At 42.4% G+C, this 13415-nt stretch overlaps 1 protein-coding gene across 1 annotated transcript in view; it reads right to left on the reverse strand.

The window, feature by feature from the left end:
• The window catches only part of PIK3CB (phosphatidylinositol-4,5-bisphosphate 3-kinase catalytic subunit beta), a 68101-nt gene that overhangs the window by 38546 nt on the left and 16140 nt on the right, over nt 1-13415 (reverse strand). The window lies entirely within an intron of this gene.

Consider the following 13415-nt stretch of genomic DNA (forward strand, 5'->3'; position numbering starts at 1 on the left):
ATCCCTGCAGGGTAGGAGGAAACCCTGCCCATGATCTCTGTGGCTCACTCCTCTGCCCTCCTGCTGCCTGTCCTCTGTATTTCAGCACATTCCTATTTACTGTGATTGCTGCCACTGGTTTTTCTGGCATTCCGAGGCTTCTTTTGTGATTACCACTCTCTAAAGCTGAGTTTTCCCTTCAGCCACGGCTCACTGAATCATTTACCGTCCTCCTCATCCAGACAATGCTCCTCAGCTGCCAAAGGCATGGGGAGCATTGGGAAACACTACAATACAGCACTTTAACAGACAAGTTACCCCTGCATCTTTTGAATTCTTGTTGGACAGAAAATGTCAGAATGTTCAACTCCACTCACAGCTTTCCAACATCTCAATTAGTCCTTCCCTTCCCCACAATGGATAACAGATGATGCCAGCAGCACAAAATCAACTTGCCAGTTCAAAGCTGCCTCAGTATTTGACACCACACTCCGTCCCACCTCTAAGTGCCACATAAATACACTGAAAAACAAAAGCCAGATCATTCCAACACCTTTCCACCTGGCCTTAGCAAAGCTGTGAGGACCAGCACACGCTGCCAACACATCTTGTAACCACATTCATGCATGGATCATTTCACATTTCACTTGTACTAGATAAAATATAGCAGAGTTTTCATTAATGCCAAATAAAACACCTTTAAATTTCAGAAAGCGTAAGTACATAAGGAAAAACTTTTTTTTCTCAATAGAAGCAATAATTAGGGAGCTTCTACCATCATTGCTATCTAAAATAGTTTTACCACCATTATGTGCACATTTTCATTCCAAAAAAAAAATCCACTACACTGAACATAATTAGAGGTGGTAGTATGGTAAAAATAACAACTCAGATATGAAGATATTTTATTTGAATTACCACAGTTTACAAATCCATCCACTCATCACTGGACATGCATGGTGTGTGAGCTCTAAGCTGTCTAAAGGAAAGCAATAAAATATTACCCCACCCCCATTACACCCAGCACAAACTATGTTATTGGAATAACACAACATCTACCTAAAAAACCAACCCAGACAAAATGTCTAATTCCTCATTACCAATCAGTATATTTTCCACAAGCTGCTGTTTAATGGGAAACTATTTGTTTTCCTCCATCCAGTTACTGGCACTCATAAAATGCTGGCTGCAATTCTGTTGGAACTGAAATTAGCAGTCAGTAAAAAATACTAATACTGTACATTTTTCATATTTGGATACTCACATTTGCAGTTATTTTCTGTGGTCATGAGGGTAAAATAAAGAGGTATTTCCATTACAAAGTGTTACTTGGACAGGTACAGCAGCAAGAAAATCTGGTTTATGTAGTTATTTTGTATATAGTTCATTCCTGCTTTAATTCAGTGTATCTTTTCTATTTTCATCCTCTTTCAGATGTTTTCCACAGTTGCAGTTGTGGAAAACACTTTAGTGCATCAACAAGAGTTTAAAATCTTCAAAGAAACATGACTTAAAAATGCTGCTCCATATCCTGGAGCCCAAACACCACAGCAGAGAGTTATAAAGTTCTTGTAAGATACTTGTTTATAATTACAGATTCCCAGCACAGACACCAGAATCTTTTACAATTCCATTTGCATTTTCAGCTAAAAAGGGAAGAGAAGCCATCTGACCAATCTGGGCATGCTGAGGAGCTATTCTTGCCTGCAGGCACTTACTTAACATTTCCTTCCTCAAGGAAGCAGGTCAGTGTGCTCTGCAGGCAGCACCCCTCCTGCCCCAAGAGCTGACATCACAGGCTGAGAGAAGCAGGTTTTATCCTGAGAAACTCAGCACTGCCAACCCACAGCAGCTCTGGGGATGAGTCACGGCCCCAGCTGGGCCATGTGTGGTGACTAACTCTCAATATCACATCTAGGAACTGAAACAAAGGCAAAAAGCCATCTGGATTGGGAGTACCAGCAGCAGAGACATTTTAAACAACTTCCAGCTAAAGGAAAAAACCAACAATTCAAATAATAATAAAAAGCTATTTCAGGCTGTTAACCTCATAGCTATTCCTGCCCACTGCCACAGTAACAACAACCTCACTCACAAAAGAAGGAAGTAATTAAAGCAGCACTTAACCTTGGCTCCTCAAGTGTCTAATCAATGACTTGGAATTTCACAGGAGCAAAGCCCACTACAAAACGCCTTTCTAAGGTACAGGTAGTTCTGACAGCATTCAAACCTTCCCATCTAAGTGTAAATTTTCTCTAAGCTTTAACCTGCAGATTTCAGATTCATAGATTTGTGTGTGCCCACAAATGTGTCTCCCTCCTAATCAATTTGTATTTTAATGTACCAGCAGTTCTGCCAGAGCTGCTTATACTAATGGGAAGAAATGGAATACAGATGAGTAGAACATCTGCAGAAGAAGGAAATTTATCACTCATTTATTTAATGTACACAAAGAAGAAGCCCTAAAACAGGATTACTCAATTGGGTGTTGCTGTTGTGGTTTTTAAAGGACTTTCCATCTCTAGGCAGACAAAAGAATTTGCTCTGGTGCTAACAGCCTCATTCCAGAATCCAGGAGACCTTACAGCTTTTCCCTCACCTCCCAACAAAAGTACATCTCCTCATTTAATCAACAAGACCACTTGGAAAGGAAAATGGAAAAAAAACAAACAAAGAAAAAAAAGAGCTACCAGAAGCAGGCTGCTTCTACTTTAAGGACAGACACAGTCCAAAGGAAGCTGCAGATATTTTTATGGGAATTGCAGCCCCATCATGTTTTCTCCCTAATCATAACAGAACTAAAATCATATGTCCAGGTTATACAGAGCAGGTAAAAAACCAGTTTGGAAAAAAAAAAAAGTTGGCAACACTTCCAGCAAGTGTTGGCCACCAGCAGAAGCAGTGGAACATTGCACAGTACCAGTTAACGAGACCCAGACATTCAGAACATCCCCAGGAGTTTCAGACCAATTCTTCAGACCAAAGGCTCAGCAGGATTTCAGAGGCTGTGGTTACACACTGGGGCTGTGCTCTCTTTCCAAACCACCCACCCATTCTCCTGAAGGCAGGCAAGACCATCCTGTGCCAAACTCAAATCCATCGTGACTCCTTCAGGACATTGCTGGGAGCCCAGGAGCACCCAGCTCCAAGGGCCTCCCACCACTGCAGCCAGAGCTGGAGAAATCAACTGTACCTGGGCTGGGGAGTTAACTTGCACATGTACAGGATTAAATCAACTGTACCTGGGCTGGGGAGTTAACTTGCACACCTACAGGATTAAATCAATTGTACCTGTGCTGGGGAGTTAACTTGCACACCTACAGGATTAAATCAATTGTACCTGTACTGGGCAGTTAACTTGCACACATACAGGATTAAATCAATTGTACCTGGGCTGGGGAGTTAACTTGCACATGTACAGGATTAAATCAATTGTACCTGTGCTGGGGAGTTAACTTGCACACATACAGGAATTAAATCAATTTAACCTGTGCTGGGGAGTTAACTTGCACACATACAGGATTAAATCAATTGTACCTGGGCTGGGGAGTTAACTTGCACACATACAGGATTAAATCAATTGTACCTGGGCTGGGGAGTTAACTTGCACACATACAGGATTAAATCAATTGTACCTGGGCTGGGGAGTTAACTTGCACATGTACAGGATTAAATCAATTGTACCTGTACTGGGGAGTTAACTTGCACACATACAGGATTAAATCAATTGTACCTGGGCTGGGGAGTTAACTTGCACACATACAGGATTAAATCAATTGTACCTGGGCTGGGGAGTTAACTTGCACATGTACAGGATTAAATCAATTGTACCTGGGCTGGGGAGTTAACTTGCACACATACAGGAATTAAATCAATTGTACCTGGGCTGGGGAGTTAACTTGCACACATACAAGAATTAAATCAATTTAACCTGGGCTGGGTAGGTAACTTGCACACATACAGGAATAAATCAATTTAACCTGTGCTGGGTAGTTAACTTGCACACATACAGGAATTAAATCAATTGTACCTGGGCTGGGGAGTTAACTTGCACATGTACAGGAATTAAATCTAAAAGGTGCAAATATCAAAGAGTGCTGACCAAGGAGATACAAAGGACAAGTATGGGAGGGAGTTTGTAAGGGTACCCTGAAATTAAGAGCTGCCCAAGAACATGCTCACAGTGAGCCTGTCTGGAGCACTGCAAAAAATGAGACATGGAATAACTGCAATGAACTCTCCTTTGAAAATAATTTATCATATCAGCAAAAGACTTAGACATTAAAAAGTACCAAATCCACTTTGTCATCAACACTCAACATTTATCTGAGTCAGATAAGTTCTTCCAAAACCAACTTTTTGAAGAATGCAGCAATTATGAAAATTCACACTGTGTCATTAAATCCTTTACTTCTGAACTCACCACAAATCCCCTATCACTCATCCTCTGAGATGTTTTTCTGTTGTTAAAAGAATACCAACATAAAAACCAATGTAATGTTCAATGTTTTATCTTGAACTATAATCCAGAAGAATACTAATCAAACAGAAGTAAAAGAAGCTGCAAAGAAGGTGGTAATTATAAACACGCATATAATGCAGTGCCAGAGGAAAATTTTGATGCCCTGTTATCTCTCGTAGTATTTATTCTCCTGAGCACCAAGTCTTTGGAAGTCTTTAGAAGAGCTATCTTCCATCTGAAATGATGTCACCCAGCCCTGAAATGTGGTCAGTTCTCTCAGCATGAAATCAGTGTGCTATCATCCCAAACAGATGGCAAAAAGTTGGAGGGGAGGATCATTTATATATTGAAAAGTAACTTTCCCTAAGTTTCCTTTACACCACCTCTTTGAAACTCAGGTGCATTTTAAGGGCACATAAATATCTACAGCTCTTCAAGTTAAATATAAAGCTGGATTTGTTCTTCTTTTTCACTAAACCTATGAATATTGACATAAAGGACGAGTATCAGAAGCAAACTTGTTTTGGATAAAAACTAAGGGCACTCTGCTTATCCACATTTTTGCTTTATGCAATAAGTTGTTACAACTGTTGAGCATCACATCCAAGACAATCATCACTGTGATCAATACGGCTCTTTATCTACTGCTTGCTCTGTCATGTGGCAGTCAAGGGGCTAAAAAAAACCAGAAGTCTTGCAGTAGTGAAAAGGGCCAGCCCATGCAGACACACAAGAACAGTGTTTGAACAGTATCTCACTGTCCAGAACAGACGAGATGACAATCTGACCACAGTCTTTTTCTAGGAAATGGCAGCAGCACATCACGTAGTCTAAGTAGGAGAAACACTAAGCACTCACACAACACAACCATTGTAATCGTTTTTCTAACCATGTAAACATCTAGTACTATAAAAGGATGAGCAAGCTATAAATGAAATAGCTGAGAAGAAACAAGGGAAAAGAACCTAGTAGAATGATGGAAAAGGAGTCTGACTATGCAGGAAGACTTGTGTCCTATGAAACTTAGAAGGCCTTTAGAAAAAAGTTTTTAAATAAGATTAAAAAAGTCTGATTTCTTCTGAAGACACTAAAGACAAATATATGCATTAGATGAGGGGCAGTTCACAGCTCTGTAGAACTACATTCTCTTCTGTTCCTCAATCTGTACCAAATTCCTGGGAGCTGCTCTGCAGCCCAGGGCAGTGCCCGAGAGCTGCCTGGGACTGCCACAGGCTGTGACAGGGGCACTCTGGGCACCTGCTTGACCCTCTCCTCTCATCACTCCTGCTCCATGGCCTCATCACTCCTGTTCTATCCCCTCATCACTCCTGTTCCATCTCATCGGCTCCTATCCCCTGCCCCCATCATTCCCGTTTCATGTCCTCGTTCCATGCTCCTGTTTCACTCCCTTCATCACTCCCATTCCCTCTCCTCATCACCTCTGTTCCATCCTCTCATTAGTCCCGTTCCATCCTTCCCCTCATCAGTCCCATTCCATCTCCTCAGCCGCCCTGTCCCATCCCCTCATCAGTTCCATCCCCTCATCGCTCCCGTTCCCTCTCCCCCATCGCCCCCATTTCATCTCATTAGTTCTGTTCCCTCCCCTCACCGCTCCCGTTCCATCCCCTCATCGCTCCAGTCCCGTCCCTCCCCTCATGGCTCCTGTTCCCCCACCCTGAGGGCAGCTCTCCCTGAGGGCAGCCCGCAGCGCTGTTCAGCTTTCCCCGTTCCTGCCGTCCCCTCCGTCCCGCCGTGGGCACACAGCGCTAACACGGGGCACACAATGTTAACACTGGGCACACAGCGCTAACACCGGGCACACAGCGCTAACACCGGGCACACAGTGTTAACACGGAGCACACAGCGCTAACATGGAGCACACAGCGCTAACACGGAGCACACAGCGCTAACACCGGGCACACAGCGCTAACACCGGGCACACAGGGCTAACACCGGGCACACAGCGCTAACACCGGGCACACAGCGCTAACACGGAGCACACAGCGCTAACACCGGGCACACAGGGCTAACACCGGGCACACAGCGCTAACACGGAGCACACAGCGCTAACACCGGGCACACAGTGCTAACACGGGGCACACAGTGCTAACACCGGGCACACAGCGCTAACACGGAGCACACAACGTTAACACCGGGCACACAGCGCTAACACCGGGCACACAGCGCTAACACCGGGCACACTGCGCTAACACGGAGCACACAGTGCTAACACCGGGCACACAGCGCTAACACCGGGCACACAGCGCTAACACGGAGCACACAGTGCTAACACCGGGCACACAGGGCTAACACCGGGCACACAGCGCTAACACGGAGCACACAGTGCTAACACCGGGCACACAGTGTTAACACCGAGCACACAATGTTAACACCGGGCACACAGCGCTAACACCGGGCACACAGCGCTAACACGGAGCACACAATGTTAACACCGGGCACACAGCGCTAACACCGGGCACACAGCGCTAACACCGGGCACAGGCACAGCCCGAGTGGCCTCGCCCTGCCGCGGCAGGCTGGGCGTGCAGCGGGGCGCGGTGAGGGCGCGGGCCTCACCCACGGAAGGGGCACGGGGTGACACCAAGGGTAACAGTAATCACAGAATAACCAGGCTGGAAGAGACCTTCAGACCATCAGATCCAACCCAGCCCCAACACCTCAACTCAACCCTGGCACCCAGTGCCACATCCAGGCTTTGTTAAACACATCCAGGGGTGGTGACTCCGCACCTCCCTGGGCAGCCATTCCAGTGCTTTATCACCCTTTCTGTAAAGAACTTTTCCCTACCATCCAACCAATATTTCCCTTGGCACAACTTGAGACTGTGACCTCTGGCTACGTCATTTGTCACCTGGAGAAAGAGCCCGAGCCCGCCTGGGCACAGCCTCCTTTCATTTCAGGAGCTGCAGAGAGCGAGCTGCAGGGGAGTTTGATTTAAAAGTTTAAAGCAGCACTGCCTATTCCAGCAGTGAGTGAGTGTAGCCATGATATTTTCTGAAAATCCTTTCCGTAGGATTTTTCCTCCTGAGAAGCTGAGAGGCCTCAGGAACAAAATGTACCCAATGGTTATCTGCTGCTGTGGAATGCAACAGGTGCAGCTGGGATTGGGCTCATGGGGTTGTTTCTAATTCATGGCCAATCACAGTCAGCTGGCTTGGACTCTCTGTCCCAGACACAAGCTTCTGTTATCATTCCTTCTTTTTCTATTCTTAGCCAGCCTTCTGATGAAATCCTTTCTTCTATTCTTTTAGTATAGTTTTAATATAATATAGATCATAAAATAATAAATCAAGCCTTCTGAAACACGGAGTCATCCTTGGACCCCTGTGAACACAGTCACATGTGCACCACTGCAGACCATGGAAACCCTGCAGACCCTCTATGGCAATTCTCATTTAGCCCTACAGTGAACCCACTCAAGGTTCTGGCCTTCTACAGCTGCATGGGTGAATTTTCAGCCAAACTGCTTCCAAATCTAAAAATAAAATACAAGCAACTTGATCATAAATACAAATGCCTAAATCAGCAAAGCAGAGATATTTCCACTCCACAAATATCACAGGTATCTACCTACAATACCAAAGGTTTTAAGAATTCAAGACATCTACAAAGTAGACTGGAAAGTTATTTTTAAAGATCATGTGGTACTATAAATATTTCCCAGCAGTTTAGTTCAACTGCCACATGAGCTGGCCCTATGGAATGGAAAATTAAATGTCCATTTAGTCAGGGTTTCTCCAGAAATCAGAATAAAAATATCTATGTACAGAAAACATAAAAGGCCTTTCTCAAAGGCCTCCTTCCCTCACAGTGCTCACACTGGTACCAAGAATGGTCTCTCAGCCATCAAGCCTAGATTGTCTCATTTTCCTCATGAAATACAGCTAATTTTCCACAAACAAAGATAATTTCATTTGAGTTTTTTTTATCCCAGGTCCCTGATTATTTTGCCTGCTCATCTCCTGTAGCGTTATTCCTCTGGCGTGCCCATAACATTATGCCCCAAGTTTTAAAAACTGAAATCAGGATTTTAAACCCCGGATTAAATTAAGGCTTTTAAACAATGAATGCAGTTTCTACTCAAATATTAATGCCTCTAAATAAAAGTGGCCCAGTTTTCAAGAAATGCTGACCACCTAAATTTGCAATTGACTTACACAGGACTCAGAGATATGAAAAAAATGCAAACATGTTAAGTGGTTACAAATTAAAATTTAATTTAAGTAACTTCATTTGAACAGATGGTTAGATGAGATTACCTGTAGTCATCCCTTTTTACAAAAGTTATTTTACAATTCAATGACAACTGTGTCATTGAATATTCAACATATATTCAATTTTATATATATATATTCATATATTCATTATATATGTTCATATATATATTATATATATATATATTGAATATATTCATTCATATATTCAGTATATATTCATTAAATATATATTCAACTATATTCAATTATAACTGTGAATAAGACTGTCTTCAGATTTTTTTTTCCTGGAAAACAAGTCTACATATAGAGAAGAACACTACTAAAATGGTATTCCAGACTCAGAGGAACTTATGGACTTGGCTGGCACAAGAAGGAAAATCTTACTTCCTGTTACTTTATATTTAGGCAAGCACACACATCTGCTGCACCCTCTGAAGAATATCCAGGAGGAACTGAACAAGTGAATAAAACTTCAGTCCCAGTTTCAGACAGACTTCTGCCAATGGCCAGGCAGGAGGTTATTCTGGAACAGCAAACAGGAACACAGCAGCTTCTCACAGCCAATTCACAGGCATCCTCTGCTCTACCCTGAAATCACTGCACAGTCACATGGAAATAGGAACAGGTTCAGGCCATCCTTTTGAATTGTGCAAGTAGACTGAGCTACAAGGAGAAGAAAAACTCCTTTCACATTTCCATATTGCCATGTGAAACTGTCTTTAGAAGCATCCAATCACCAGATCACACACAAGCTGGGACACTATGGGAAAACATTCCCTTTCAGCTGGCTGGAATGCAGTTCTGCATGGTTGAGAAGGAAGGAGTATAAAGGAATGGAAGAAAACAGCAGCTCAGAAAAGCACTGTCATATGAGGAACAGTTCATTTGACACCTTCACCAACAGAGTCAGGGAGAGAAAAAGGAGAAAAGCTCAAAAGAAAAAAGCCCAGGCCAGTTATTCAGGATTCTATATCAATTGGGCTGTGAGAAAACATCTGGTAGAAATCACCTTTAGAGGCATTTCTAACCAGCTCTCTTAGATATTTTGGAAAACTTCAACAGCAGCGGGCAGAGTGGGCCCTGGCACGAGGGGCAATGCATCTGCAGATGCTGTTCCTGTGCAGAAAGGAGAGACTGAAGATTTGGGAACAGATCAGAGCTGGTGAGTTCTCAGCCCTTTTGACCCTGCACTGGAGATACTTCATGAACTAGAGGGAGTGCTGCCTTTTTCCCAGCCTGGAAATGAAACTTGAAATAATTTTAGTAAGGAGGTAACATAAGAGTAGATCTTTATTTGAAGGCCTTCAGGGGCAGTTATGGAGAGATCATGTTAAAAAATCATGAAAAAAAAAAGAAAAGAAAAAAAGGCAAAAACCAGACAGCATCAGGAGGCCAGCATGACATGTTAGGGTATGTTGAGTTCCAAGAATAGACCAAACATTGAAATGATGGCACACTCACTTGGATATTTTAAACAAACAAACAAAACCAAGCTTAACAAAACAGGTGAATGGAGGGGGCAGGAGGGGGACTGGACAGTCAGACTGAATGGGAAAGGAGGAGGAGGAGGAGCTGAAGCAGAGTAAAGACGTGATTTGAGGCCAGGCAGTCAGGTGTTCCTCTAAAGCAGCACCAGTGCGGGTGCCAGCACAGGGAGGGTGCAGGGAGAAGCAAGAGGAGTGCAGAGGAGTGGCACAGGAGTGGCACAGGAGTGGCACAGGAGTGGCACAGGAGTGGCACAGGGACAGCTCCTCGCAGCCTCGGGGCTGCCTGGCCACTTGACAGCTCTTAAGATCATTACAAATTGTAGGCAAAACCACAGCCTAAGGACCTGGCTTTCTAAGAGCCCAAGCTATTATTAAACTACTCTGCAGTGTCTGTCGTGAATCTGAAAAGATGCATTAATAATCTGAGCTTTTATTACTTTATTGTACTAAGTAAACTGTAAATAAAAGTTCTTTGTTAAGTAAACTGTAGAGGCCCTGTCATCCCATTGCTCAACAAGAATTGTACCTGACTTCTTAACAGTCCAACAACAAAACTAGGAAATAATAAACCAGGATTAGTTCTGCTCTCTGGGATTTCCTTAACATTCCACTTATAAGACATATAAATATATAAATAGTTCATATTTCCTCTCCTTTGGAATTGTACAAATGAACCTAGAGCACCAAATCTCACCAGGAGCTGGCTATTAAGATGTTACATCTAGATAACATTCTACTGTAAAAAAAAGTTAAAAACAGAAACTGAGGTTTTCTCTAAGTGGATGGACACCTTGTCACACAGGGACTAAAAGATTCACCTTTTAATTAATTCTGGGATTTTGATCAAAACCTCTAGGAAAGGGGATTTAGTCTCCAGCAGACAGATTGCTTGTATCTACAGAGGGAGGTGAACCAGTGAAATAAAAAGCAGTTGAGGATCAAGGAGGAGTGAAATTTTCACCTACAAGGAGGGCACACAGCCCATAACACACAAGCAGCTTGTGCTTAAGTCTCATACAGAGATGCCATGCATCCTACAAAGTAGAAAGATGAGTTTTAATGGAAAAAAAAATATAGATTTTACATGTTTCATCTGACCAGGCATCCTTCCTGATGGGGTCTGTTTCTTACATAATCTGGATTTTTGCAGTTATTTTTCTTCCTACACCAGTTTCAATGCCCCCACCACAGATTCAGAGGTGGCTGCTCAGAGCCATTTGTTACATGGACAGGACTGGTCAAGGACTGAGCAAACACTGAAGGAAATCAAACAACTCAACTCTAATGCAAATATTTAGATATATTTTATATATATTTTTCATAAAACTTACTTATAAAGACAAGTTGAAATACAATGCCATTTGGTAGAAAAACACAATTCTACAAACCCTTTTTGTCATGAAGATAAAGGTAATAAAGCCAAAAGTAGCCCTGGCCATTCATCACAAGCACCAAAAAATATTTCAGATTAAGTAGGAATTACAGATTATTTGGCCTGAAAGGTACCCCTGGGAGTCAGCTGGTTCCAAGCTCAGCTCCAGCACTGAAGTTAAAGCACCTTGCTTAGGGTCTGCACACATAATTTTGCAATTCTCCATGGATGGAGGCTCAGTGGCCCAGAAACAGAGCAGCCCTTGGAGCCTTCAGCATCCCTTCAGCAGGGCCTGGCTGCTCCTGGGGTTACTCTTCCCCAGCTGTGAGAGTCAGCATCTGCTTCTAAGACTTCACAAGAACTCCATCTGGCTTTTTAACTGTGAATAGAGATGCTGAGAGCACTTTATTTTAATGCTAATTGGAATTTAAAAAGTCCAATTGCAAAATACCTTGTGATGATCCAAACACACACAAGCACACGAACTCCAACTAAAAACAAACAAACAAACAAACGGGTTGCAAAACATTTCTCCAAAAAGGAAAAATCTGAATTAATTTTAAGTTGTAACAATGGAATTCTCTGAGTCTCTTAAAACAAAAAAACAACAAAAAAACAAAAAGGGTGGGAGGGAGGGAAGAAACACAAGTTTACTGACTACTGAACACCTGAGCAAGTTTTGTGTCTGGCACAGGCCTAAGAACAGTGATTTAAAATGACTAAAGTGGACATTCTTCATTTTATTTATTTGGGGAGCTCAGCTGTAACTTTATTGTTTATCTGTTTTAGTAACTTGATTACCAGAGTCAAGAATTAACTTGTCAAACTGAGTGTGCAGCTGGCAAATAGGTTGGTTTATTGTTTGTACTGGGACCTTGTGAACAGGTGCCTGTGTTTCCTCTGTGTCATCTAATAAGGCAGTAAAAGACAAATAACTCCACATAACACAGCTCCTGAACACTTCAGGGGTCAGAATTCAGAGTCAGGTGCCACAAGAATGTTGCATATCAGTATTTACCAGTCACTTGACATTTGGCCTAGATCAGGAACTGATGAAATTTAAATGTGCTGACTAAAAATTGTAGCATTTCTTTCAAGTACCTAGAGAAAGGGAACTAATGCACATCAACTTCTTTAAATCCACACTGAAATGAAAATTTTATCGAATTTTTTTCTTTAAGGCAGGAAATCAATCAATCCAAACGTTATTCTGTCAGTTAAACACACTTTGTTAAAAACACCAAGGATGAAAAGCTTTTCTTGTCTGATTAGGTTCCACAAACATTGTTCTACCCAAATTATGACACCCCCTACACATCTGTGTTCAAAGAAGAAGCTAAGAGGAGTCATTTCCTCTTGGTAATAAGAGTAAAATGCAAAAATATACTTCTTGTAAAGTAAAATGACTTCTCACCCTTCTCAGTTCTAATGGCCAGATCTTTTTCACTCCCAGCCAGGCATTCAGGACTATTCCCAGTGACTCCTGCAGAGTTACATTCACACAACCACACAGCAGGAGGAAAATGCATCAGACACGTGCATTTTGCATATTACATTTTACATCAGACACATGCATTTTGCATATTACATTTTACATCAGACATATGCATTTAAAATGCATCAGACAAATACAGCTTTTTCCCAGTTTCTAAAGAGAATATGTTTAAACATCTGACAATCCAATGCAAAGTGGCAGAGAAATGATTACATTTCTCATCTCAAGCACATGAAGGATACAGAAATTAAGAATTACACTATATCAGGATACAAATGTTTATTTATCTGGTAGCAAAAAGTGCCATCCACAGTACCTGCATTAGGTAGAGAAGCTCCTTTTATCAGAAATGAGACACACATGTGTCAGCCCAGAATTCACA

The sequence above is a fragment of the Molothrus ater genome, chromosome 10, assembly GCF_012460135.2.
Source record: "Molothrus ater isolate BHLD 08-10-18 breed brown headed cowbird chromosome 10, BPBGC_Mater_1.1, whole genome shotgun sequence".
NCBI lineage: Eukaryota > Metazoa > Chordata > Aves > Passeriformes > Icteridae > Molothrus > Molothrus ater.